This window comes from Triticum aestivum, chromosome 1B (genome assembly GCF_018294505.1).
Source record: "Triticum aestivum cultivar Chinese Spring chromosome 1B, IWGSC CS RefSeq v2.1, whole genome shotgun sequence".
In the NCBI taxonomy this organism is placed as follows: domain Eukaryota; kingdom Viridiplantae; phylum Streptophyta; class Magnoliopsida; order Poales; family Poaceae; genus Triticum; species Triticum aestivum.
In genome coordinates this window covers 10,509,602-10,534,055 of record NC_057795.1, presented here as the reverse complement: position 1 = coordinate 10,534,055, position 24,454 = coordinate 10,509,602, and the positions used below count along the sequence as shown (strand labels likewise).

General features: G+C 42.9%; 1 long non-coding RNA gene and 1 pseudogene across 2 annotated transcripts; both read right to left on the bottom strand.

The window, feature by feature from the left end:
• Window positions 1–5,199: 5,199 nt before the first annotated feature.
• On the bottom strand, window positions 5,200–10,836 carry LOC123103460 (disease resistance protein RPM1-like; annotated as a pseudogene). The gene is made up of 6 exons (XR_006449843.1): window positions 10,619–10,836; window positions 10,145–10,266; window positions 9,747–10,019; window positions 9,165–9,290; window positions 5,876–8,866; window positions 5,200–5,725 (listed from the first exon to the last, which is right to left on the bottom strand). The product of XR_006449843.1 is annotated as a disease resistance protein RPM1-like (transcript).
• Window positions 10,837–20,662: 9,826 nt separating this feature from the next.
• On the bottom strand, window positions 20,663–22,771 carry LOC123103572 (uncharacterized). Its single transcript, XR_006449865.1, has 2 exons — window positions 21,531–22,771; window positions 20,663–21,106 (listed from the first exon to the last, which is right to left on the bottom strand). It is a non-coding gene; the product is annotated as an uncharacterized lncRNA (long non-coding RNA).
• Window positions 22,772–24,454: the final 1,683 nt, after the last annotated feature.

The following is a 24,454-nucleotide window of genomic DNA, read 5'->3' as shown; positions in this document are numbered from 1 at the left end:
ACTAGTATTGCCTCTAAAAAAGCCTTAAAAGTCCACTATTATTGACAATCAAAATATGATCTGAACTGTAAGGAGTTAACTGAAATTCACTAGTATTGCCTCTAAAAAAGCCTAAAGTCCACTATTATCTACTTTAGGCACAATCATACACAATTCTGACTGTACTGTAACAATTGTACTCCATCAAAATGTTGAAATTTTGACATTCAGAGGGTCACCTGCGTGGTGGTGCCCTGCACAGCGGTCGTTGAGCTCGCGCGGTGTGGTGAGCTCGCCGGAGATGGAGAAATTCAAGAGGAAGCAGAAGAAGAAGGAAGTGGAGGGGAGGGGCTCACCTGCAGTCAAGGGCGTACATGGCGCCGGTCGGTCGCCTTGGACCCAGAGGAAGCCGCGGTCGTGCCGGATCCCTAGGGCTCGGGGCCGGCACAAGACCACGCCGCAGCAGAGCTACACCTCGGGGCCGGCTCGGGGCGCGGGGGCGTGGGGGCGACGGCGCGGGGGAGCTGAAGTGGTGGGGGCGTGGGGGCGCGGGGGCGGCAGCGCGGGGGAGCTGTAGTGGTGGGGGGCGCGGGGGCGCGGGGGCGGCGGGGGTGGAGTCCGGCAGGGGTTGGGGCGGCGGCGGCAGGGGACGGAGGGGGCGTGCAGGCGCGGCGGCGGCGTATTAGGTCGAGTGGGGAGGAAGGGAGGGAGGGGAATAGGTGGAGTAGGGGGGGAAGCTTACTAATGGCGCACCCCGGAGAGGTGCGCCATTAGAATGTTTTTTTATTATAGTTCGAGCACTCAGGTTATATTCCACCTAACCCAATCCACACCAGAACCCACCCACTAGCCCGACTGGTCAGCATGCAGCACACACACCAGGAGCTCCTGGGTTCTATTCCTAAGCTCCCCAATATATTTTTATGCATTTTAAATGCTGTTTGATATTTATTTGTGTTTAAATATGTTCAAACTTGTTTAAATCATAACAGTAATATTTTTTTATAAAAACAGTAATACTTTTTTTAAAAATATGTTCAAATTTGTTACTTGAAAATATCATCGGCGGCGGCGGTGAAGCGGGGGAGGGTGTGGGGGGCCGGGTGCTCGTCTGCGGCGGTGGAGTGGGGGAGGGTTGCGGTGGGTCGTCGGCGGCGGTGGAGCTAGCGGGGGAGGGTGCGGGTGGGATCGAGATGGAGGGGGAATCGAGATCGAGATGGAGGGGGATCGAGATCGAGTGTCCTCATGAATTCAAAAAAGTGGCCATGAAATTTAAAAATAGGTATGATATCAAAAAAGTGCCCATAAAATACAATCGAGAAATGAAGACTAAGATTTAAATACAATCGATCATAGTTTTTTTTATGCATTTTAAATGATGTTTGATATTTATTTGTGTTTAAATATGTTCAAACTTGTTTAAATCATAAGAGTAATATTTTTTTATAAAAACAGTAATAATTTTTTTTAAATATTTTCAAATTTGTTACTTGAAAATATCATCGCCGGCGGCGACGGTGGAGCGGGGGAGGGTGCGGGGGGCCGGGTGCTCGTCGGCGGCGGTGGAGCGGGGGAGGGTTGCGGTGGGTCGTCGAGGCGGTGGAGCTAGCAGGGGAGGGTGCGGGTGGGATCCAGATGGAGGGGGATCAAGATCGAGATGGAGGGGAATCATGATCGAGATGGAGGGGGATCGAGATCAAGTGCCATTAGTAGTTTTGCAAAAAAAAGGAATAAAAAAAAGAATACAGTACTGGCGCACTCTCTGTCTGGTGCGCCATTACTAGTTAGAACTAGTAATGTCGCACTTTGCCCGGATGCGCCATTAGTATGTATGGAAAAATGGAAAAAAAATATTACTAGTGGCGCACCGTGCGTCTGGTGCACCATTAGTGTCTTCCACACTAATGGCGCATCACAAAATGGTGCGCCATTAGTATATAGTGGTGGCGCACCACCTGACAGGTGCGCCATTAGTGTCCATCCCATCTATAGCCCTTTTCCTAGTAGTGGCGCCCACCCTATAGGGCGCGCCCCCTGTCTCGTGGGCCCCTCGGGCATCCACCGACGTACTTCTTCCTCCTATATAAGCCTACGTACCCCGAAAACATCCGGGGAGCAACCGAAACACAATTTCCACCACCGTAACCTTGTGTACCCGCGAGATCCCATCTTGGAGCCGTCGTCGGCGTTCTGCCGGAGGGGGAATCCACCATGGAGGGCTTCTACATCAACACCATAGCCCTTCTGATGAGTTGTGAGTAGTTTACCACAGACCTTCGGGTCCATAGTTATTAGCTAGTTGGCTTCTTCTCTCTTTTTGGATCTCAATACGATGTTCTCCCCCTCTCTTGTGGAGAGCTATTCGATGTAATCTCTCTTTGCGGTGTGTTTGTCGAGATCCGATGAATTGTGGGTTTATGATCAGATTTATCTATGGATAATAACTGAATCTTCTCTGAATTCTTTTACGTGATTGAGTTATCTTTGCGAGTCTCTTTGAATTATCGGTTTGGTATGGCCTACTAGATTGATCTTTCTTGTCATGGGAGAAGTGCTTAGCTTTGTGTTCAATCTTGCGGTGTTCTTACCCAGTGATAGAAAGGGTTGCAAGACACGTATTGTATTGTTGCCATCGAGGATAAAAAAATGGGGTTTATATCATATTGCTTGAGTTTATCCCTCTACATCATGTCATCTTGCTTAATGCGTTACTCTGTCTTATGAACTTAATACTCTAGATGCATGCTGGATAGAGGTCGATGTGTGGAGTAATAGTAGTAGATGCAGGTAGGAGTCGGTCTACTTGTTGCGGACGTGACACCTATATACATGATCATGCCTAGATAACGTCATAATTATTTGCTTTTCTATCAATTGCTCGACAGTAATTTGTTCACCCACCGTAATACTTTTGCTCTTGACAGAAGCCACTATTGAAACCTATGGCCCCCGGGTCTATCTTTTATCATATTTGCTTCCAATCTACTTTTATTTGCATCTTTATTTTCTGCATCTATATTATAAAATACCAAAAATATATTTATCTTATCATATTATCTCTATCAGATCTCACTTTCGCAAGTGGTCGTGAAGGGATTGACAACCCTTTGTCGTGTTGGTTGCGAGTTCTTTGTTTGTTAGTGTATGGGACAAGCTCAACGAGATGGCTCTGGGCATTGCAAGGGGGATCAACTACTTACATCAGGGTTGTGACATGCAGATTCTGCACTTTGACATCAAGCCGCACAACATCCTTCTCGACAGCAATTTCATCCCAAAGGTCGCCGATTTCGGGCTCGCCAAGCTGTATCCGAGGAGTGACAGTTTCGTGCCACTAAGTGCCATGCGGGGAACCATCGGCTACATAGCCCCCAAGATGATATCCCGGAGCTTCGGCGTCATATCCAGCAAGTCCGACGTGTACAGCTTCGGGATGTTGCTCCTGGAGATGGCCGGCGGGAGAAGGAACGCTGATCCAAACATGGGGTCCTCAAGCCAGGCATACTACCCCTCATGGGTGTATGACCGGCTGACTCAAGAAGAAGCGGGCGAGATATCTCCAGTTGCTGCCAACATGCACGAGCTGGAGAAGAAGCTGTGCGTTGTTGCATTATGGTGTATTCAGATGAGGTCTCGTGATCGGCCGACGATGAGCGAGGTCATTGAGATCCTGGAGGCTGGAGTTGATGGCCTACAGATGCCTTCGAGGCCATTTTTCTGCGATGAAGGGCACATCCACGTAGAGGACTCTTACCATTTCACTTCGGAGCTGACAGCGGTCTCGGAGGAGGAATTGACTGTGGTATCGGAGGAAGACGACGGTGAGATATACAGTGTGTGATGTACTTTATCTGTGCATATGTGCACCTATATTTATGTATATATGTATCAGTGAGTGATGCACTTAGCTTATGGTTGTAACCGTATGAATGGATGTATTGTATAAACTGCCTTGCTTGTTTGTTACCGGAGAAACAAACAGAGTAACTTCAAATATGTTTGAAATCTGACACCAATCTATTTGTTTGTTCATTACATTTGATACAAATTCTGATAGAAAATATTGCTCGAAACAATAAATTCTAGATACAAAGTTTGTGAGAGGTGACAAAAGGCAGCCTTTTTCTTGTTGAGAAACATTTACAGAGATTTTTCTTCGTTCTGATGAACAATGTCACTGAGAAGCTAGGTTGCATACATTTTTACGTTTGTATATGATACATCCATGAAACCATTGGTCTAAAATTTCATCAAGAATTTATTGAAACACAGTTTTAGCTTACATCAACATCATTCCAGGTTGAGTTTCCAGCTGCATAATTGGCATTGTTGTGGGAGAGTCCCTCATATTCTCCCCTTGAGGATTGTGTACCCGCAAGTGCGCAAAGACATAGATAGATACTTATTTTCGCTAAGAAATTTTCGCGTTCATGGAATGACATATTTGCATTCAAGAACCAGAGCCGCATGCCACAGCGGATCTTCTTTCATGTCTTCGATCGTAGGCAGGAAGAAAGAAATTCCAACTTTGATTTTAATGGAAGCCCATGCGGTATTGTAGTGGCTGCATAGACTTGATGCAGACCAGTCTTGTTGAATGCCACTTGTACGTGCGACAAGGGGCGCCGTGTGGAAATTGCGGTGACACTGATGTTGGCCATGTCTGCAGAATGTGTGGACACTGTAAGTTACCTGTAGATGGGGCAGAAGAGTCTTGTGTTCCAACACCAGCAGTGCTGATATGGTCCTGAAGCTGCTATTGTTGTTCTCCACTGCTTTGGTTTGTACACTTGTGCTCGCGACAAGGGCCGCCGCGTTGAAATTTCAGTAACACTGACGTTGCCATATCTGAAGAATGTGTGGACAGAAGATGGTGCAGAAGAGTCTTGCATTCCAATAATGCTGATATGCGGGATTGGGACAGAGACAGAAGATGTTGTTAAAAAACCGCCTTCCTGGCCATGCACTTGTTATTAGAGAAACAAGTAGAGTAAACTGAAAGTTTGAAATAAACAATTGTTAGTTTGTTTACTTATTTATTACTCTTAGATGCAAACTCCGGTCGAAGCATATGTTCGAAACAGTCATTGCAAGGATTGTCCTTCTTCTTTGATGGGAGAGGTGAGAAAAAAACACAATGATTTGGTTTTGAAGAAGCAAATATGTTTGCAAACAAAACAGTAACTTTGCATTATTGGATGAACACTCAACCAGCATCACTTGGAGCTAACATGCATATACTCAGAAAGTGAGTAAAGTTTTAGTTTACAGCAACATGATTCCAGATTGTGTTTCCAGCAGGATATGCCTGCTGAATAACGAGGAACAGATACTTGCATGTTAAAGCTTATATAGATTACAAGTGCTAACGGGCAGTACACAAACTGAAAAGCTCGAAAGATGGATCAGCGAAGAAACGCTGCCTACTCATGTAGAATCGGTGGCATCAGGTACGTGGGCACATTCAGGCATGCTGAAGCTTGTCTAACAATGCCAATGTTGTCCCCTTCATGATTGTGCGCTGATGAGTATGCCAGCTCATAGTTCTTTTTCTTCTTTTCTGCTAGGAAATCGCCACGTCACATAAATGTATCTCTATATTTGCCTTCAAGAACCTGACCCGTCTCACTTGCCTTCGATCCAAAGCAGGACGAAGCTCATATATAACAGTAGTAACAACTAACAACCACGGCAGCAGATGTAACCTCAACGTCCTTGGTCTCCTCCACAGTTGAGTGAAATGTGTCTGAAAATAATCGCAAAAGGGTTAGTCAAACCTGTAATCACGTTAATTAGCTTCAGTAGACAAACCTGAAACAAATTCACGTCAGCCAATGGCTTAGTTATTCTCCTAATATATAATATTTGCACGAAAGAGGAAACAGTGAACCCTAACCTTGGTAATAGTGACGGTCACACAATCCTTTCCCAAGATCCTCTTTGGCAAACTGAAACATTCCTTATGTGACTAATCTTCATTACATCTTCGCTGCATTCATTTGAATCTCTGTTCAGCCGGAGCTTCTCTATCAACTCTTTTGATATGTCTTGCATAAATAATTTCTCAAGGGCTGCGAGGTGTTCAATGCCATCAGGAAGAAACTTTAGCTCGGGACAGTCTGCAAACCGTAGCTCGACAAGGTTTTGCATCGCACCAGTCTCTATTCCAACTTGGTTGAGCTGCGTTGCACCCTCTATCCATAGATGCCTAAGTTTTGGAAATGACCCTGCATAAAAATCCAACCTCTGCCCTTCAAAAGCCTTCGCTAGGAAAAGAAAGCATAGACCACGTAACACGTGCAGACAGGAAAAGGTTTCCTCATCAATATTGGAGAATGCCAGGTGCAACCGAGTGAGGCTATTAAGGTGTGACCAAGAAGAGAAAAGCTGAGGCATCATTGTTTTTTCTAGCTGCCCTCCTAAACCAAGCACATGAAGGGTTGCAGGTAAATATAGCCCTTCCAGTCGCAGCACCTCATCCTCAGCTGCAGCACGAATTTGGAGACTCGCAAGATGACTCATTTTGGTGATAGCATTTCTCAAGTCAGCAGAGTGTTCACCTCCCACATTGCAGACACCAAATGTCCTTAGCTCCGTCAGAGCTGCAACTTCACGCAGAAACTCAGGACTGGCGTTGATGGACTGAAGAGCCCGCAATCCTGCCAAGTGCTGCATGCCACTAGGCACCTTAACACCAATTTCGAATGAACCGACAACATATGTGTATAGGTATCTCAACTTCTAAAGTTTTACAACATTGTTTGGCAAATACTTCATCTTAGAGTCCCAAGCATCCAAGACTTCTAAGTTTTGTAACCTCCCCACCGATTCAGGCAAGCTTTCGATCTTGGTACCTCTAATGCCCAAATAACGCAGATTAAACAAGTTGAATACTTCATTGGGCAATATTTTGATACAAGTACCTTGCAGATCCAATGTCGACAACAAATTAGAAGATGTTAGGATAGGCTTCAGCAAATCAACATTGATATACTTCTCAAATACATGGAGCGCACGAAGCTGTGTTGGGCCAGATAGGCTCAATTGTTCAAGGTTTTCGCCCTGGACTGATATGCGACGTGAACCCTCTACAAAGAATGACCCAATACCAGAGCCATTATAAACTTTACCAAAGCATTCCTCCTTGGCTTTTCTAAGGGCAAGAAGCCGTATGACATCATGCATCCTGCAATATTTCAGTCGTCCGGCATAATTCCTTTGCACTACTTGTAACAGGCTTCGATTAACAAGCTCAACCAAGTATCCCTCTGCCACTTGCTCCAATGTTTTTCCCTCATTTTTTTCCCTGACAAACCCCACCGCAATCCATTGCCTGATTATCCTTCTCCTCTTTAATTTAAAATCTTCTGGCGATAATGCACAATGTAAGAAACAATTCTTCAAATCATATGGAAGATCTTCCAAGCTGACCTTTAGGATCATATGAGCATCAGGGATCACATCTTTCGCCAACTGCGAATCCAAACCCCTGTACACATCCTCCCATTCAACGGAAGTTGGGAGTTTCCAGGAGAGCAGGCGGCCAATGCATGTAATAGCAATAGGCAAGCCTTGACACTTTGCTATGAACTTTCGAGCCAATTCCTGCAGCTCCAACGGGCACCTTTTGTCATCAGCATTCCAAAAAGCCCCTTTGCAGAACAACACCCAGGAGTGATATGCTTGTAGTGGTTCCAAGTGAATTGCGTATGCGGACTCCCTGGTTACCAACACTGTCTGCTTTCTTGATGTCATCACAACTCGGCCGATACAGTTAGATGTTGGGAAGACATCCCTTATCTCCGACCAAAAGCACTCAGCCCAAACATCATCCAGGACCATGATGTACTTTTTACCTTGAAGGTACTGGTGGATGGACTTTGCTAGGCCTCTCATCTCAACGTTGGCGATGTCGACTGCAATGCCGAACTGGCCGGCAATCTTCTTCAATAAATCCTCAATACGGTAACTTTCCGACACAGTTACCCACGCTGCGGCATCGAAATCCTCTTTCACGGTGTTGTACACATGATCAACCAGAGTGGTTTTACCAACACCAGGCATCCCCCACACCAGGGTGACTTTGCTGCTGTTCTGCCCCAGACCATCACCACCGCCTGTCAGCCACCGTATCAACCTCTCCTTGTTCTCCTCGATCCCCACAAGATCCTCATCCCTGGTGAATTGCAAAGCTTGACCTTGATTCATCGATCTGGCAGCAGAAGCAGATCTGCCGGTGACAGCGTAATCCCTCTTCCTCCGGTTGGCTTCCTGCAGCTGCGCTTCGATTTCTTGGAGCTTGGCTGCCAGGCGGTGCCGGGTCTTGATATGCTTGAGCCGCTTCTTCATCTTGCCGGCGAACCCTCCGTGCTTGCAGTCCTCCATCTTGTAGGTGAACTCGTCGACGACGTCCTCGATTTGGAAGGCCAGGTGCCTGATCTCGCCGACGAAGATGGCGGTGGTCTTGTCGGTGTCCTTGAACCGCTCCGCCTCCTGCAGGTACGCTTGCATGCTCTCCAGCTCCACCTTGGACTGGCGGATCTTGCCGAAGAGACCCCTCAGGGCCGCGGCTTCCTTGCACAGCAGCGCCCCACCATAGGTTGCCGCCTCTTTCGCCAGCGCTGCCCCGAGTGTCATCACCAGCTGCCCAACAACAGCCTCCGCCATGGTTGTTGAGGTTTCCGACAACTCGAACCAAGTGTCCAAATCTCACTCACCAAGTTCTCACTTGAGTACCAACATCAAAAGATGATCCCTCTTATTTCTTTGTGCAGTCCAACTCATTAAGAAGATGTCACACACCTACATTTTATTTTGTTGATTCCATATAACCATCAAACTTCCCTTTGTCTCTCCAAACACAGTAGCTCATTTGGCTGTGATGAACCTGTAAAATCAGGAGTAACAAGAGCATCAGGGAGTGGGACAATAACATCAGTAACGAAACAAGTAGAGCAGCAGTGCAACATCGATCTCTCCTCATTAATCATTATCTATCTCTCCCACTCTCCAGCGGCATCAAGCAGCAGTCTAGTCTAGTCTCAGCCAAATCTCAAGTCACCCTCACCACAAGACAAGCACACACATCACCGGCAACAGCAGCAGCTAGCACGAGCGGGCCACCACGGCCTCGACACAGAGCAGCGCGGGGGTGCGACTTAGGAAGAAGGGGAGAACCAACCAACCTGTACAGTAGACCCTTCCCGCGGCGACGACGCGCCTGGTTCGATTTGCACGAGACACAAGCAGGGAACAAGTAATTAAGCTGGTTTGTCCTTGCTCAAGCTCCCAGGTACTGAAAATTCATGTGCCTGCAAAGCAACCACACACCGTCACTCCAAAAAAGAGATATCCCGACCTGGGTGTTGCATAACAAAAAGGAATTCTAACCACATTTTTCTTAGCTTATACTACTAAGAAGACAATTATACTACCAACATTCATGTTTCCTCTGTGTGGAGTCAAACAAAACAGTCACAAGCACATAAACCTAGAGCATATTTTGACCATTTTCTCCCCAACTAAATCTGGAATATATCACAACTTTTTCCAAGAAAAAATAGCAAACCACAACTTACACCTTTGAGGAGTAAAAGCAACTGAAATGAAACATACAATCCTGCAGGAATAAAGAACACTCCTAATTGCATAATATATATGGTAAAGTTAGACAACCAGGTTGAAATCCATCAATCCGGTGGAAAACAACAGGTTGCAATCCCCTGACTGAAGGGGGTGGGGGGGAGGAAAGAATGGATTAGACTAACCATGGGCGTCGTCGTCTTTCCTTTATTCGCTGCATCGAGGTTGGAGTTGGAGACGGCAGCGTGGGGCACCGGCGGTGGGTGGATCGACGGAGGATGAGGACGCGAGTAGTGAGAGTGTGAGACTGAGGCTGGGAGTGAGAGCTCCCAATAATTGAGAGAGAGATAGGAGTGCGTCCTCTGCTGCTGCCTCCTCTGCTCTGCATTCTGTTCACATGTGACCCTGCTGAGTGCATGCACTGTGCAGCCTCCACTCCTCTTTCCAGCCATTTTTTCCTGCACGCATAACTTTGTCCAGAGATTATTGATCCATTAATTAGTCCAAACCAAGCACCCACTGGGAATGAAAAGTTATGTACACAAACCAATTAGAAGAGTCAAGAGTGATTTTATACTATTACCTTGTAGAACTCTCCAAGAAAAGTAGTAGCACACTCCCTCAGAAATACATCTACATCCTGGAGCAAATATTTCACATGTGAGTGGAAATTGAGGCCCTGTTCAAATCAGCACTGCCCCCTCTCTGCAGCACACACAATTAGAGTACTAGTCATCAACCACTCACTGCAGGGGCTTCAATGCCAACAACAGTCTGAACAGGAAATGGTACAGGCATAGATAGACAAATAGATAGATTTACATCAGGAATTGAAACTCTTCAACTCTGAACAGCAATACAGGAGAATAAATTAACTTATAAATAATCAGTGAAACCCAGAAAGATATTCACCTCTAGTATGTACAAATCCAGTTATATCGGCCCAATTAAGATGCAGAAACTGGGGATTTTACTCTCAATTGAACTGAACTGAATTTTATCTAAACAAAAAAACTGAACTGAAGGTGCATAGAGAAGGGGGGGGATCTGGCCCTACCTGTGCTGGGTCTCACGCGCGACCGCCATGATGCTGAACCGCGATGACGCTCTCCTCCAGCGGCAGCGGGGGAGGAGAGCGTCGTCGACTGCCGGACTGAGACTGAAGCGCGAGATTGGGTGAGGGGGCAGCGCACGCCATGCCGCCCAGGGAGCAGATGGGCCTCGCGAATCGCGGTGGAGCGCCGGCGGGCGCCGTGCTCGGACGGGAGGGGGATTGGGGGCAGGCGAATGAGAGTGGCTCTGCTACTGCTATGCTATACATGGTCACCGCTGGATCAGGATCCCACGGCTGTGATTGAGCACTACTCTACTCTCCCGAAAATAATAAGGTTGCGAAAAAAATAGAAACCCTCCTTTTTCTAAATTTCTCCCCGAACTAATAATAATATAACAAACAAACAACCCTTTTCAATTTCGTTGCAGTGAGGATGATGTCAAGCCCGGGCACTGACCAGAACTTCTTTCGCATGTAAGAAAAAGAAATGAAATAAACCTTAGTAACCGAGGGAGAGCAGACAACCTAGCTCCCACCTCAACTTCAATTACTTATCTTCTTTTTCTGCATGCAAAGCTTCAACTATTCCAACACAAGCCATCAACAGTCTGATTCAGCTTCAAACTTTGTTTGAGAACAATGCCACAATGAGGAAGAGAGACATAGAGTGAACTTGAGGACAATATCAAAACAAACATCCGGCTTTCCGCGGGATGTTGACATGAGGATAGAAAGGAGAGCATCAATGAAGCTTAGGGAACGGTAAACAATGGCACACATGATGCCAAGGAGGAAAGCCGCGAGCGTGGTAAAGCATGCACTTGGCCAACTCCTCTGGAGGTGAGGGAAAGTAGGTGTATTTGAGCTCCACCTCGAGCATGGTTGGCAAGAAGCTCTCCCCACTTTAACTTAATAAAACACCGAACAGGTAGATTGCATAGATGACAGATTCAAACAAAGGCAGCACCAAAATATAAAAAGGTATAAAAAAATTTTGTAGCCGGATAATGAGTGTGCAGACTCAAACCGAAAAGAAAAGCTACCCGAGAGGACAATCGCTAGGAGATCAAGCGCGTGCATTGATTTTGTCTAAGCTCTTGAACTGCCAACTCAAGCATTTGAAAAAATGTCGACTAAATATTTGAAAAATGTTAATCAAGCATTTAAAAATGTTAAATGTGCATAAAAAAAGATGATCATGTATTTAAAAAGGTCAAAGTTGTATTTAAAAATGTTAATCAACCACTTGAAAAATGTAAAATAGGTATAGAAAAAAATGTTGGCCATTTATTAAAAAAGTTAGATTTTTTTATCAACATTTGATATTTTTTAATGTGAATATAAAAATGACGACAATGTATTAAAAATGAAGCAAAAATTTGAAAAATGTTAAATGTGTATACAAAAATGTTCCTCATGTATATGAAAAGTGTATATAGAAAATATAAAATGTGTGTGACAGAAGTTGATCATGTATTTGGAAAATGTTATTCAAGCATTTGAAAACATGTCAAACGTGCATTTTAAAAATGTTAATCAAACATTTGAAAATGTAAAATAGGTATAGAATTTTTTTGGCCATTTATTAAAATAGCTAAATTTTTAATCAATATTTAGTATTTTTTAAATGTGAATATAAAAATGATGATAATGTATTTAAAAAATGTTAAGCAAGCATTTGAAAATTTTTAAATGTATATACAAAAATGTTTCTCATGTATATTAAAAGTGTATATAGGAAATATAAAATGTGTGTGACAGAAGTTGATCATGTATTTGGAAAATGTTAATCAAGCATTTGAAAACATGTTAAACATGCATTTTAAAAATGTTAGCCAAGCAATTAAAAATGTTAAAGTGTACAGAAAAAATGTTGACCATGTATTAAATATATAAATATTATATTTTAAAAATCTTAATTGAAGAATTTCGTTCAAACGTGCATAAAAATATTGATCATGTATTAAAAATGTTAATCTTGTATTTGTAAAATGTTAAAATTGTATAGAAAATGTTAAAAATGTATTAAAAAATGTTAAATTTGTATTTGAAAAAATATTAAACCTTTATTACAAAAGTGTTTTTGGCGTATACAAAAAATGTAGAATGAAAACTAAAAGAAACAGAAAAAGCAATAAAAGAAAAAAACTAATAACCAAAGAAATAAAAATGGAAACGAAAAAAAAACAAGTGCAAGAAGCAAAGAAAAATAGTGAAAACCGATTGAGAAACAAAAAAAAACGTAAACCAAGAAATAAGTAAAAATTGAAGAAAACTGAAAAAGAAAAAACACAATGAAAAGCATAAAGAAAAACACACAAAAAATAAGAATCCAAAGAAAACTGGTGAAAAAGAAAGAGAAATAAATAAGACCGAAGAAAATCAATGAAACGGAAGACTAAACAAGGAAAAAAATAAACTAGTGAAAAACCGAGAAAAACTAGGAAAACAGAGAAAGAAAAAATAACACGGGTGAAAACCAAGAAAAAACAAAGAAAATTGATGTTGCATCAAAGAGTAAACAAAATAGGTTAAAAAACAAAAGGAATCAAAAAAAGGAAAAAGAGGAAAACCGGAGCAGGAGCGAACATACATCAAGTAAACTACAGTGAGAGAATAACTTCAATAATGAGCCACCACGCTGCGGCTGCTCCTGATGCGAAAGCTGGCTCCATCTCACTATAAGATATAGCTCTCGCGGTTAATATACACATATAGCTCCCTGCTGCCCCCCCCCCCCCCCCCCCAGCTCTTCCCCTGGCCGCATTACATTTTTATGACAATGATTAGTTATTTGACTAGAGCTGCAATCCAGCCTCGTAGAAAAAACTATTTCATGCTGGGTGACCATCTTTGTATTGACTTATGTGCTGAGAGAATATCAGACATAAGAGATGGTTGTTCCTACCAGAATTCAGCAAGTTCGGGAGCTTAGATGTATACATCATCTTTCTTTGTTCAAGCAATATTTTTTTAGAAAGACATTACATACACAAATGCTTATATGCATGCATACACTCATCCCTACAAACGCATACACACCCTAAACTTTGAACACCTCAGAGAGGGGAGACTAAGCGAAAAAATCTTGATGGCACATTTTTTGCGTTGTCCATGTCGGATTTTCCCTTTTATTTTGACTTTTATGGTTTCCTATTATTTTTTGACAAATCTGGTTTTCATTATTGTCTGGTTTTTCTATTCATTTCCAGTGTTTCATTATTGACTATTTCACGCTGTTTCACCGGCGGCTTGAAATAAACCTTTCTTATATAGGAGAGAAGCGAGCAAAGTTGTAGCTCGGACGGCTAAGCTTTGGTCATGGGCCGGGAAACCTGATGGGCTCTGGCAAGCAGACCTCCTAGTTATATTTTTTTTATTTTAACAAAGTGCTTAGGACCATTCCTGCACTTGCCTCTGTCAAGTGTCTGTAGCTCAATTTCAGTATGCTTAGGACCATTCCTGCACTTGCCTCTGTCATTATCCCCAATGTTGCTATTTTCTATGACCTGCCATTCCTGCACTTGTTGTTTAGATCTCATCAAGCCAGTCATCGTCTTCAGAGCAAGAGGCAACCCCCTGCATTTCTTGACAATACGTCTGCCAATGGTGACCAACTCTTCGCATGGCCTTCTTCTCGAAGCATTCTGGAGAGGAACTATTATGAAGCGGAGTTGAGTCTCACATGGAGTGGAGTTGATATCGAGAAGGGAGGTACAATTATGAAGTGGAATTATTGAGATGGAGAAGAATTATTGGAGGGGAGGGACACAGGGAGCTGGTCCTGCTCCTCCACAGTGACAGACAGTCAGTGTTGCTTCCTAGTACAATTATAGAGATGGAGAAGAATTATTGGAGACAGAAACCGCGTGCGTGCATGGTCGATGTTCTGACCTGTGGGCCAGCATGCATGTACGTGGGTTCCAAAAAGCTTCAAAAATCAGTGTGAACAAATGAGGCCCTCTCAAGTCTCAAGTCTCAACCAATATTGACGTCAAGAAATAGACTCTTGATGTTGGTCTCGCTCTTCACTTTGGCATCGACCAGCAGCAGTCTAGACAAGCGCGTGTCGGTGGGAAGAAGCAGCAATTCTAACATGGATTGATCTTGCTGTTAATTGGTCTCTGCCGTGCGCGAAGTTGGTGAAGCAAGCAGAGATATGCTTCAATAATAGTATGAATACCCAGATCCAGAATGCAAGGCTTGGGCCGACTATCTATTAGTTGCCTTGAAAAAAATTGGGTTCATTCCATTCCCCTTCCCTAACCTTACGCCGGTGACGCTGCAGCCGCCGTCTCTGTTCGTGTTTCCCATCTCTATGCGCTAGAAACAGCTCGGCGTGATGAAGACACGCATCCCGTTCTAGTTAGATAACATGTTTGAAAGCATCAGAAATAGAATCTTCAGTTCTTCACTAACTTGCATAGATGATCAATTCTCAAGTGCATATACAATTTTTTTTCCTTTACAGCTCAAATTCTTAAACAATATTTTTGGCAGGTTATTGGTTTTGTTTTTTGTTTGTCACAGCGCCTGTTCATGCCAAGACGTGTTTAGGCTACAAGACTCGGCCAACACCCTCGATACAAGAAGGCACTCGAAATTGATGAATCTGAAACTTTGGTAGCTTGTTAAGTTTTCTAACTCCGGCTTACAGCATTTTTTGTATTTGTGTGGTCACACTTTTGCTTGTCTTTCTAGGGAGCTTTTGTGTTGATATGCAAGGAATTTGCGTTTGCAGTATTCATGGAAACATATATTTGTGGGTTGGATTTAAAAAAATATATTCAAATATAAGTGATTTTTTTTTGTTGGTTTAGGTTAGCAGTTAACACCATGATCATTCAGACCATTCATTGCTTTGTTGACTGACCACTAACAAGCCGCATTTCATGAGTGTTTCTTGACATACATACTTCCAGCTGTAGCAATTAATGGATTGGAGGAAATATAAAAGGAAGTTGCCTCGCTGTTACTTAATTCTGACTTACCGAAAAAGGCTTTCGCCCTGCTTTATATATAAAGCAACCACCACAAGAAGGGTCCAACAAGGAAGCAAAAGAAAAGCACGCCACACCCACACTCACAGACAAAGGATCCAAACAAAAGTTCAATGTTCAGGACACACGGCTCAACAACCCCAAAGAAAAAACAAGACACACACACACACACACACAACAAAAGGGAACCATGCAAGGAAGGCTAATTTGGCTCAGGTGGTGGTGGAGGAAGCGGGATTGCCATGTGAGGGTTGGTGGAAGCCTCGTGATTGACTTGACCACCTAAGGTGAACACTTGGCCTTTCCATTCTATATATACGTTCTCTCTTCTCCAAATTATTCATTCTTCTTCTCCATGGCTCCCCTCTACATACTACTCGGTCTTCTCCTCTTGCACACTACTCCTTGGTGCTTCTCTGCAGCTGTAGATGAGGACACTCTCATGGCAGGCCAAACGCTCGCCGTTGGCGACAAGCTCGTCTCCAGGAACGGCAAGTTCGCCCTTGGCTTCTTCCAGCCAGCAACAAGCAGCAGTATCAGTAAGTCGTCCCGCAACGCCACCTCCTCAAGATCCAGCTGGTACCTTGGCATATGGTTTAATAAAATCCCAGTTTTGACTACCGTGTGGATCGCTAATAGAGAGGAGCCCATCACCCACCCCAACCTCAACTCAGCACAGCTCAAGATCTCAAACGATGGCAATCTTGCCATCGTAGTAAACCAAGGTAGCAACACTCAATTTATAGTTTGGTCCACTCACATTGTCAATAATAGGACACACAACAGCCTAAACATCACCGGCGCTGCCGTTCTCTTGAACAGTGGAAACCTTGTCCTCAAAGAGAGCCGGTCATCTGACTTATCGGTGTGGCAGAGCTTCGACAACCCAACAGATGTTTGGCTTGCTGGTGCCAAGTTTGGCCGGAACAAGGTCACCGGTTTTAGTCGTTATGGCATCTCAAAGAAGAGCCTCATTGATCCAGGTCTCGGCTCATACAGTATTGAACTAGAAGGCACCAGGGGGATTGTCCTTAAGCATCGTAACCCCTCCATAGAATACTGGCTTTATGCATCCTCCACAGCAGCATCGTTGGTACCATTAGTCAATTCACTGCTAAGTTTGGATCCTCGGACTAAAGGTTTATATAACCTAGTATATGTCAATAATGACAAAGAAGAGTACTACATGTATACTTCACATGATGAATCATCTTACATGTTTGTCTCACTAGACATCTCTGGTCAGATAAAGTTGAATCTTTGGTCCCAAGCAAATCAGTCTTGGCAAACAATATATGCCCAGCCTGATGATCCCTGCGACCCACCTGCTGCCTGTGGACCTTTCACGGTCTGCAGAGGGAAGCCTCATCCATCATGTGACTGTATGGAGGGCTTCTCTAAGAAGTCACCGCAGGATCGGGAGTTTGAGGATCGAATAGGAGGATGCATCAGAAATACACTGTTACATTGCACTATTGAAAAAAACATCACAATTTCAACAGACATTTTCCATCCGGTTGCTCAAGTTACACGGCCCTACAACCCACAAATCATAGCTGTTGCTACAACTCAGAGCAAATGTGAAGAAGCTTGTCTCAGTTCATGCTCCTGCACTGCTTATTCCTATAACAATAACAAATGCTCTGTCTGGAATGGGGAATTGCTTAGTTCAAATTTTGATGATGGCATCGATAGCACTTCCAAAGATGTTCTTTATCTCCGCTTTGCTGCCAAAGATTTCTCGGCAAATTTAAGAAAAGACAAAAGAAAACCAAATGTTGGGGTTGTTACTGCAGCAAGCATTATTGGTGTCGGGTTACTAATGCTCATGTTGTTGCTACTAATTTGGAGAAACAAATTCAAGTGGTGTGTTTTGCTGCCAATATACTCTGACAATCAAGGGAGTGCTGGTGGGATTGTAGCCTTTAGATACACTGATTTAGTTTGTGCTACTAAAAAATTCTCAGAAAAACTGGGAGGAGGTGGTTTTGGTTCAGTATACAAGGGAGTGTTAAGTGACTCAAAGACTACTATAGCAGTCAAAAGGCTTGATGGTGCCCATCAAGGAGAGAAGCAATTCAGGGCTGAGGTGAGCTCAGTTGGACTGATCCAACATATCAACCTAGTAAAATTGATTGGTTTCTGCTGTGAAGGTGATCACAGATTACTTGTGTATGAACACATGTTAAATAGGTCTCTTGACGGCCATCTATTTAAAAAGAGAAATGCTGCTGCTTCTGCTGCTGTTCTAAATTGGAACACTAGATATCAAATAGCCCTAGGAGTTGCCAAAGGATTGTCCTACTTGCATCAGAGTTGCCACAAATGCATCATACACTGCGATATTAAGCCAGAGAACATACTTCTGGATGCATCATTTGTTCCTAAAGTTGCAGACTTTGGGCTGGCAGCATTTGTGGGAAGGGATTTTAGCCAAATTCTGACTTCATTCAGAGGAACTACAGGTTATCTTGCCCCAGAGTGGCTTAGCGGAGTTGCGGTGACACCAAAAATTGATGTTTATGGCTTTGGCATGGTGCTGCTGGAAATCATATCAGGAAGGAGGAATTCGTCACCCGAGACATCACACTACACCAATAGCAGCAGCAATGTGGACCAACATGTTGGATATTTCCCTGTGCAAACCATCAGCAAGCTTCACAGCGGAGATGTAAAGAGTTTGGTGGATCCACAGTTACATGGTGACTTCAGTTTGGAAGAGGTTGAAAGGGTTTGCAAAGTTGCAGGCTGGTGCATCCAGGATAATGAATTTGATCGGCCGACGATGGGTGAAGTGGTCCGGGTTCTTGAGGGCCTACATGAGATTGATGTGCCGCCGATGCCAAGACTACTTGCAGCTCTAACGGAATAGTCCGGTGCTGCAACTTTAATGCAACAATATTTCACAGTCGATATTACTAGTCTTGTTAAGTTCAGCAATTTTCGTGAAGTTGTAATGTGTAGAGGAAGGAATAAAGGAAGCAAGTTTTCTGTTGCTAATTAGTTGTGTCTTATTTAAGTTTTTTAGTGCCAGTTATATATGGTAAGCAATCATTGTAGCAGAAAAATGGCAGATATAGAAATATGTGTGTGGTTTTGTTCTTGTCAAATCTGGGATGTGAACTTGAGAATTTTAGATAATGATAATTGTTTTAAATTGTGCATAATCATACTGCAATAGTTGCTGCAGTTCTGACAGTAGGAAGATGTTAGATCCAAAAGTTGTGGGTGGATATGATCAATAGACTATCTCGGCTGTATAATCACCTGGTATTTTTAAATTTCTGTGCGATTTGTATAACCCTGGATAATTCAATCATGGCATCTTGGATTTCACTGTAGTGTTTGCCCTTTGTGGGTTGCCAGCTGAACCGACCATCTTCGACGACTCTGAAAAGAATGCACATACTTTCTTGTGAGCTTAGCATAACTACAATCATGAACAAGGTAATAATCTTCATGCAGCAAGTTTGTTTATGCAGTTTCTTCGTGTGTTTTCAGCATAGGTTATGAGTTGGGGTTCTGACTGAAATGACACCAGTAGGACATGTAGGTCAAGTGCACCCTAGGCTTCAACCCCGCCCCCCACACCCCAACGCGCAGATAAATATTTCTGATGCAGAAAATTCTGGTTTGTTTGAATATATTGTGTCACAATGTTCATGTACAACATGGAAGTATGAACGTATCAAATAAATCTCCTACTTCATGAACTTGCAAGGTTATTTGTTTTTCGCATAATAAAGATCTTGTGCAGATCATCTTTTTCGCTAGAATTACTTCAGTTGAATGAGGGATATGCTTCCTTGGACTGGACCAAGTCAAGAGGTCATGTGCCAAGGGGTTGCAACATATTTGAAGATGTAATTTTTCGGAAACCCGATGCTAATATTGTTGGTCACAAGCTCACTAGCAAGTGCCCATGCATTGTCGGGGGCTGCTGCTTATCATCGTCTATTGAATGCATCGTCGAGAGAATTCAAAGAGTTCCCGCGATATACGTTAACAGAGATGTAATGTGCAAGGCACAAAAGGTGAACCTGATCCAGTGATGATGGCCAAGAAAGATCTTTTTTCTGTTTTCAGGGAAACGTGAAGGTGAGGCCATACCAGAATGCCAGGCCTGTGGATGTGTCGCAAAGAGCCTGGTCCTTGTCATGGTGCTGATGATCTGGAAATAAGATGTGGACATGTGCTTTTTGCATGTTAAGGTACTGCTTTATACCCCTACTATTTCTATGGACTTCCTTGTTTTGTGCTCATCTATTATGTTTGTCATAGTTCTGGGTTTTTATGCACACTGTATGTTTTATTACAAGCACAAAGAAAAATGCACTCCTGTATTTTAAAATTTATGTGCGATTTGTATAATCATGGATAAGCCAATCATGGCATCTTGCATTTCACTGTTGTGCTTTCCCTTTGTGGGTTACCAGCTGAACGACCATCTTCGGCGACTCTGGAAAGAATGCACATCCTTTCCTGTGCAGTTTCTCAGGGCGTTTTCAGCATAGTTTATGAGTTGGAGTTCTGACTGAAATGACACCAGTAGGATATGTAGGTGTTAATTCCAAGTGCACCCTAGGCTTCAATAAGGTGAGTATGAACTGTTCCACTTGTCATTAGAGAAACAGATATGGAGTAATTTCAGTTAAGTTCGAAATATACAGTTGATTATTTATTCATTACTCCCAGATGCAAATTCCGATCAAAATAAATGTCTGAACCACTCGGCCGATTCCCTTTGCTTCCTTTTGGAGAAGCAGATATTCTTTTCATTTGCTGAAAAAAAGGGGGGAGATTTCCATCAGTATCACCGAGAAGCTAACTTACGTACGTTCTGATCTCGATACAACAAATAAGACATCCAAAATATTCGATTACAGGAGGACAGCTCCCCTATTTCATCACGAATTCAGATAATGCAGTCTTTAGTTTACAGCAACATAGTTCCAGATTGGGTTTCAAACAGCATATACTTGTACTGGTATATGTACTGGTATAATCTCAGATTGGGTTTCAAGCCATGCTCTCATGAACAAAGTTGTACATAAATATATACTTGTACTGCTTAGTAATGATTACAGCTTACATAGATTACAAGTTCCAACGCCAGCACGCAAAGTGAAGCTTGTCTAACAATGCCTAAGAAAGTAGGCAGGCGCCAGAAAATATCAATAGCTGATGAGCAGAATGCTCATTTCAACGTAACTAGAGTAATGTGCTAACGTCAAACCGAGGACGTTCTTTTTCTTCTTTGCAGCTAAGAAATATCTGTCTTGTGTGTCGGTGTACGATATAGAGTAGCAACAGGAATGGCCTATAATTTCATTGACCAACAGATGTAACAACTAACAGTTGCAACACCTCACGGCCTCCCAGCTTTTAAATTCTTCTCGCCCAATCAGAGCTTAAATATTGGAGGACAGTCGTCAGACCAGCATCTTTGTCTCCTCCCGAGCAAAATGTGCTCAACATCGCAGCACAGAATCTAATAATAATCACAAATTGAGTCAGTCAGTCAGTAAGTAAGGGGAGTGACTGAATCTTTATAACTATGTCATTGCTAGTCAGTAGCACGCATCCATTTTGTTTGGCAGACTTCAAATGAAAGAGGAACTAAAAGCTATATTAACAGAGAACAAATAGGACTCAGATTTGAGTCCAGGAGGACTGAACACCGGGTGGGGGAAAGCACACATATCATGTTAATTTATCCTGAGTGGTGGAAAACATAACAAACATTAATACAAGAAAAAAAATGAAACTGCATGATCACTTGTTTCATCCACCAATTAGTCTAAACCAAGCCCACTGGGAATGAAAGTACACTGATTAAGGAGGAGGTTCAATAGACAAAAGTTATGTACGCAAACCAATTAGTAGAAGAGACAAGAGTGATTATGTATTACTACCTTGTCAAACTCTGGAAGAAAAGTAGCACACTCCCTCAGAAATACATCTGCATCCCGGAGCAAACATTTCACATTTGAGTGGAAAGTGTGAGGCCCTGTTCAAATCATCACAGCCCTCTCTCTGCATCACACACAATTACTAACTACTCATCAACCACCCACTGCAGGGGCTTCAATGCCAACAACAGTCTGATTCACACAAGCAGAGGGAGGGACCAACTGCAGGTAATTAAGCTGGTTGGTTGGTTCTCAAGCATAGTTAGTAGTACCTGCAAAACAACCACATACAGTGCCCCAAAAATGAGATTTACTATTAATTACTAGGCGATGCAGATTGCAGATCAAAAAGGGAGTTCAGTACAACCTTTTTCAAGACTATTGTTTATAGTGGTCAGTAAGAATCAGGGTGTTCCGCTCATGTGTAAATATATTGCGCAACAAACTCAGTTTTTGTTTAATAACCAGTTTTCAGAGAGCCTTTGGCTAATGTAGATGCTCAAGAAGCAAGTACTTGGGTATTATGCCTGTCCACTAAACAGTAGACGAGGAGGAACATAGCATAGCAGTGAAGAGACTAGCTACCAACCATCCCCTGGTTGTTTTAGAGTTTGAACAAGAAATGATACAAGCAAGAATTACATCAGGAACTTGGCAGTGACAACTCGATCTTGAGCAGTATATTTACATCAGGAATTGAAACCCTTCAGCTCTGACCAATCGGTGAAACCCAGAAAAATAGTTGCATGCAGCACAGAAAATATTCACAACTCTCAGCACTGCAAACTCTTAATCAGTAGACGTGCATCAGGAATTGAAACTATTCAACTCTGAACAGCAATAAAGGATAAGTAATCCCACAAAATGTTCACCTCCGGTATGTACATATGCAGTTATCGGCCCAATTAAGATGAGGAAATGGGGATTTTACCCAACTGAACTGAACTGATCTCAAGGTACAGCACAGTCACAGAGAGAAGGGGCCTCACGCGCGGCCGCGATCAAGTTCTCCTCCAGCGGCAGCGGCAGCGGCAACGGGGGAGGAGGGCCAGACTGAGATTGAAGCGCCAGAGTGAGGGGACAGCGCACGCCATGCCGCCAACGAGAGGAGATGTGACGATCCTCCGCTTGAATGCCTGGGGCAGAGATGGGCCTCGTGAATCGGGGTGGAGCGCCAGCGGGCGGCGGCGCCGTCACCATGCTCGGAGGGGAGGGGGATTGAAGGCAGGCGACTCGGAGTGGCTCTGCTATGCATGGTCATCAGATCAGGATCCCACGGACGAGATTAACCTGGAAATAATAAGCTTGAGAAAAAAAATGGAAATCCTCCTTTTCAATCAACTATTTAAAATGCCCACAGCTCAAGGAAAAAACTTTCAAAAAATGTGGACACCCAAACGAATTTAGTGATGGAAAATCAAATATCTTTTTTTAGCGTGGTCAGAAAGATCTAATACATTACAATTTCAGCATCAACTACCGAGTATCAATACCGACTTCATTTTTTCTCCCAAATAGCAAACAAACAAAAGGGTTGGACCATCTTTGAAAAAAGGGGTGGACACCTATGACAGTGTGGACACATGATCCACTTTGCAATAGCCTCGCTGACACGACAGAGAATGACCTTGAGGAAAACATTGCGATTAGTTGGTTGCAGTAAGGATGATGGTGCCAAACCTCAGCATCAACCAAAACTTGTTTCACATGTGAGGAATTTTCTTTTTGAAATGAACCTCAATCAGAGAGGGTAGACAATCTAGCTACCTCCTAGGCTTCAGCTATTTCTCTTTTTTCTTTTTGCGCGTAGAGCTTCAACTATTTCAGCATAAGTGTCATCTCTCAGCATAACAACTACTACTATACTCATCATCCATTAGCTAAAGGGGAGTCGATGCCAACCACAGCCTGATTCATCTTCAAATATTGTTTGAGGACAATGTCGCAATGCGGATGATAGACCGTAGGATGGACTTGAGTACAACGTCTAAGCATCAACCAAAACAGTCATCCAGCCTTGTGTAGGAGTGTTGGCACGAGGACAGAGATGAGGCTATCAATGAAGCTTAGTGACCGGTTAACAATGTCACACATGATGTCATGAAGGAAAGCCACGAGAGTGGTATAGCGTGCACTTTGCCAACTCCTCGGGAGGGAAGGGACCTGCGATAGGAAACATGGAAGTATTTAAGCTTCAACTTGATCATGGTTGGCAGCGGCCTGAGATGGAGCTCCAACTCAAACATGGTTATCTTTTTTAAGAACAAAGGCGCAAGAAGCACCCGGCTTTAACTTAAAGTTCCGAACAGACGAGTGGACAGATGAAAGGTTCAAACAAGGGCAGCGCCCAAATATAAAAGGAACCAAACATGGATGTAGCCGGATAACGTATGTGAAGAGTCAAACAGAATATAAAAAGCTACCCGAGAGGCTCATCAATAGGAGATCTAACACGGATATTGATTTGTCTAAGCTTCTGAAGTGCAAACTCAAACATTTGAAAAGAAATGTTAATAAAGCATGTGAAAAATGCTAAATGCACGTAAAAAATATTGACCACGTATTAAAAAAAATTAGTCTTGTATTTTAAAAAATTTAATCAAACAATTAAAAACTGTTAAACATGTGAATAGAAAAACTGTTGATCATGTATTGAAAAAATGTTAACCAAGCATGTGTATAAAGAAAATGTTTCCCATGTATACCAAAAATATACAATGTGTGTAATAAAGTCGGTCATGTATTTAAATTTTTTAATAAATCATTTAAAAATGATAAACTTATACTTGGAATTTTTTAGTCAAGAATTTGAAAAATATTAAAATGTATAGAACAATGTTTATCATGTATTTAAAAATGTTAGTTTTGTATTATAAATTTTTTAACCAAGCATTTTATTTTTTTAAATGTGAATCAAAATGTTGATC